Below are 4,610 nucleotides of genomic sequence, written 5' to 3'. Positions count from 1 at the left end.
GTAGCCCAAACCTTTTTATATATCATAAAGAAAAATATATAGTAAAATTACTACCTAAAAATAAATAAAAATAAATAGGCTAAATCACAGGATACCACTAAAACTTCTCCAATAATTCTCATTTGCCCCTTTTATTACCTGTTTGGAGGATCATTCCTTTACAGTTTTTGAGGACTTAGCAGATCTTTTAAATACATTAAACTTCCTCTCTCCCTCTGACTGTTTTTTTTCCACTCAAGCCTCTGGATATTTGTCTCTCAGTAATGATACAAACGGATGCAGCCACCCACAGCCTTGTGGTCAGTCCTTCAGAGTCATTTTTGTCTTCTGTGAATGCCTACATGTTAAGACCCCTTTCCAATCCCATTTCCTAATTAACTGCAATGTCTGATTAGAAGGGCACTGGTAGGATTAGCCAAGGAGAAATTATGAAACAAGCAAGCAGGAGAAAAACTGCAGTTGATACTAAAAGTCAGAAGTTGCAATGTTGATAGCTGAAGAATCAGTGTTAACAGGAGAAAAAAAGAAGTTTTGCCTACAGGTTTTCTCTATGCAAACGTCTGTCTTGTTTGGATTTACACATCTCAGCTTCAGATTGCTCACAAATTTGTTTAGGCTGTGACCTAACAGTGGAAATCTTCATTAGTTCATCTAATGGCAACAGACACCAGATTTCTCACTAACAGTGGCCAAAAGTGTACTCAGTCCCAACGACACACATGGGGGCAGCAAGATTTTAGTGCCTTTGAAAGAGAGGGCCATACACCTGAAGCTAATGAATCCATAAAGCTTGATAAATGAATTGTGGCCACTAATTATGTCCTGGTTACTTTTGTACTTATTTCAATAATTAAAGAGCATAAATAGCTAGAAATGGCTGGGGAATAATGCACAGAGCCTGTCGTCCCAAACCCAATAGCCAAGACCAAGTCTGGGCAGAGTTCAGTGGTGCACACTGATGTGATACTGGAACACTGCGTATATGCCAGTGCCGACGCTGGGGTGGGACCTCCAAAAGCAGAGGTGCGGGTGCCACGTGCTCTTTGCTGCCTCGCCGTCAACCACAGCAGCAGAATGCACATGTTCTTAGCTCCAGAGGCTTCTGCTGAAAATTCTTGAACCTCTACAGAGGAGAGGTCCGGGGTGCAGAGAAGAAGGCTGAAAATGTTGTGCCCATAGATGAAACTGTAACACCAAGTCAGAAAGTTTCTTACTATGCAATGTTCACCTCAAATACTTGAATATACAAGGTCACCCCACCACATTATAGATCCTCCTTTTCAACAAACAGGCTCCACTTCAGCCCTTCTACCCTCTGTCGGGTGAAATGCAGCAGAAGTAAGAAGACTCTCGACTGTCTTGCACTTCCCAGCTCACCAAGGTCTGAACAAACCAGGTGCTTTGTGAGACGTTCACACCCTTCGTGACTGGGAGCATGTGCAACGTCAGCTACTGTGGAAATCCCCCTATCGCCTGCCCAGAGGCACTGTCGTGCTCACACCACAGGCTTGCAAATCCAGAGGATGACATGTGAGCAGAGGTCATTTGGAAAATGCTTCACCGCCCACCTAAAGGCACTATCATCGCTGGCTGGCAGAAGGGTCAGAGTTGGGTGCAGGGGTGAGCGTCTCATGCAGCGGTAGCAGCGTGCCAGACAGACAATCTGTCCTAGAGCAGCAGACATTGCTGGAGTGAGGGTGGTGTTTTCAACACTGAGAAGAGCTGAGGAACAGCTTATGTCCAGTTCATGGAAGGTTTTAAAAGCAAGCAGGAGAGGATTTGAACAAGCACATTCTTATAAAGGTACAGATGAAACAGAGCTGGCAAGAATTCAGATTGTGCATGGTTGGAGGCATAATCACTCTCTGCATAGCAATCTTATTATTTTTGTTACAAAACCACGTAGCAGTTAGCGTTAACTTACCTTTGCTCTGGTGTTACTACGTATTCTCTGGGTACTATTACACATTCCTGGTAAGAAGCAGTCCCTGCCTTGAAGAGTTGATAGTACTGTTAATAACCTTCTTTGGATGACAACCAGTTGACCAAAAGCATGTTAATAACAGAATGAACATGACAAGTGTTTATTCAAATGAACTGTATAGTTTCACTGTTGTGGTATTCCTAACATCTTTAAGATGCTATTTGAAAATACTTAGAGAAGAAAATCCCTTCTTCTGTGTGAAAACACCACAACCGAAATAACGGACTGTTGGTGCAGTATAAATTTGGATTTAGATTGTTTGTTTGCAATCTACATTTTATGTGTAATTTATTCCAGTAGAATATGTTTATGTGCCTAGGACACTTCAAAGTATTGTAAATAGTGTAATTGTAATGTTAATTATTCTTTGCATTTAAATGATTAGTAAAGTTTTAATTTGACATTGATTTGGACACAATAAGTTTTCTGTATATTTTATAACATGTGATGAAATTCTGCTATCTAGTATACCAGCACCAAAATCAGAGAAGACAGCAGAAATTAAACAGATGCGTAGTATTCTATTTATAGACTTTTTTCCACATGCTGTATGGCAAAGCTAATATCATGCTTTGGTTATCTTTTCTGAAGTATCCTACCTCTTCAGTTCCTTACTCAGTGTTGATCTGCCAGTAGAATTCTGTGTAAATGGCTGTGTCCTTAACTTCCATTATTTTGCTTTGTTTTTGTAGAAAGAAAGGGAACAGACACCTCAAAGACTGTGGTTGTACAGGCCCACATAACATCAATGCTTCACTGTCATCAGTTTTGCACCACTTCCCAGAGCTGAAACACCTGAGGTGAAAAGACTCAGCATTCCTTAAAAAGCAAAGAGGGGGTGTTTTGCCACACAAGAATCAATAATACTGTTATTTTGCACCTTCATAATTTCTTATTCATTCCTTTAAAAGTTGCCTCACTTTGGCTCTCTGAAATTCATTGAGTGTGTTTCTAGTCAGACAACTTCAAATCCCAGGCTACTGCCACTTGTTACAGCTTAGATTTTTGACAATTTTAAATTGTTTTATCAAATTATTTCTCCAAGTGCTCCAGGTGGACTTCAACTTTCTGAAAAAGAGCTTTTTCTTTTACTTCTAAAAGACTTCCCTGGATTCTTTTTTATGAAGTTAAAAAATACACCTATAGAGAAATGATGCTCAGTTTGCAACGTTGTTAACTTCTGCTACTTCACCACTGGCAGATGTGAGCTTAACCACGGTTACTCATACTGTTACCTCCTGTGATTCTCCTCGGTTTGGCTTGAAACAACTGCTGCAAACATACTCGAACAGTGCACTTCAACAGACTGAATTAGCAACCTGGGCCAGTGTGGGAATACCACACCTCTTCCAGGAGCAACCTCCCCTTCCCACACACCTTGTACACAGTCCAAGTTCTACCTTTGTTCAGCAAAGGTCTTAGCTTTAAAGACACTACTGCACTCCACAATCCCACCACGCTCCAAGAGGTGACAGCTGGGATTTCTGCCAATTAAGGGGTGCTGCCACTAGTCTTGGAGAAGCCAGAATGAGACCAAATGTGCAGTTTGCTTCAACAGGTAGTCATAGAGGGCTTGAAATTCCCTGCGCATTTACCCAGATTCAGTCTTCCCGAGAATGAATTGGCTTGGTTCTCCCGATCAGCCATTAATTTATGTAGAAAGGGGCACCTCTCAAGAGGAAAAAGACTGAGGTCTTAGAAGAAACTCAGGATTTGCAAGATGTTTTGAGTCACTCTTCCAGCTGCTTACTGCTGCTGTGTGTGTGTCTTTTTGTGCACTGACCAAGTAAATACCTCTTTTTGAAACCTGAAATTCTCAAGAGGTAAATACTTCCTGCCTCCAAATCAAGTTTTCAACATTGAATACAAAGTCCCAAAACTAGTCAGACAAAAGGTCAAAAATTAAGAAAAAAATTGTAAGTGGAAATTTGGAAATTCTAAATGTCATTATGAGTTTTGGTTTGATTTTGACCATAGAGTTACTCTCAGTAATATTTAACATGCAAATGATCAACCATAGACCTAATTCTTCATGATCTTTAAACAAAAATTATTTTAGAAATAAAGATTAGGGGTTTTTTTTAATTGTCAACTAAATAAATCATATTGACTTGACAAATTTTCTTATCAGTAACTTTTCATTATGAAAAGTTTTAGTTAGAATATATGATATCTTTTTGACAAAGGATTATTCTTCTCAAAAACCATCAACCGGATCAATTTACAGATAAAATTAGACCTAGGAACAGGCACAATATAGACTTTCACAGTCCATAAGTAGGTTGAGACACCTTCTGACACAAATCTTTACTTTTGGTGAAGAACTGGAGGTTTACTCTGCAGTGACTCAGAATAGTATCTCCTCCTGTGGTCAAATAGGGAGAACAGTATCAACCATTTTGTTCTCAATATTGGTGTCACTTAAGAGTATTATAGAAAATCCTTACTGAGAGAGCAGAAAGAAGATCAGGATAAAAAAAATGTTTAACTGTGGAAGCTCTCAGGATGACAGTTTGAAGGATTTCTGTGGGGTCTGGTTGTTGTATGAAACTGCATCTGAGCAACGCACTGTCAGTGGAATATACATAGAGACCTGCATCTCAGGACATGCCTGTCTTTAATGTGC

The 4,610-nt window shown here is 39.8% G+C and overlaps 1 long non-coding RNA gene across 1 annotated transcript in view; it reads left to right on the top strand.

Annotated features, from left to right (window-relative positions):
• The window catches only part of LOC308056704, an 87,050-nt gene that overhangs the window by 31,114 nt on the left and 51,326 nt on the right, over window positions 1-4,610 (top strand). Inside the window, exon 2 of the long non-coding RNA XR_013924932.1 lies at window positions 2,677-4,610. This exon is cut by the window's right edge and continues 51,326 nt beyond it. This is a non-coding gene — a long non-coding RNA (uncharacterized lncRNA). The remainder of the gene's footprint in view (window positions 1-2,676) is intronic.

This window comes from Falco punctatus (assembly GCF_963210335.1).
Source record: "Falco punctatus genome assembly, chromosome: Z".
NCBI classification, from domain to species: domain Eukaryota; kingdom Metazoa; phylum Chordata; class Aves; order Falconiformes; family Falconidae; genus Falco; species Falco punctatus.
The sequence above is the reverse complement of the archived record's forward strand: the minus strand, read 5'-3'. Positions and strand labels throughout refer to the sequence as shown.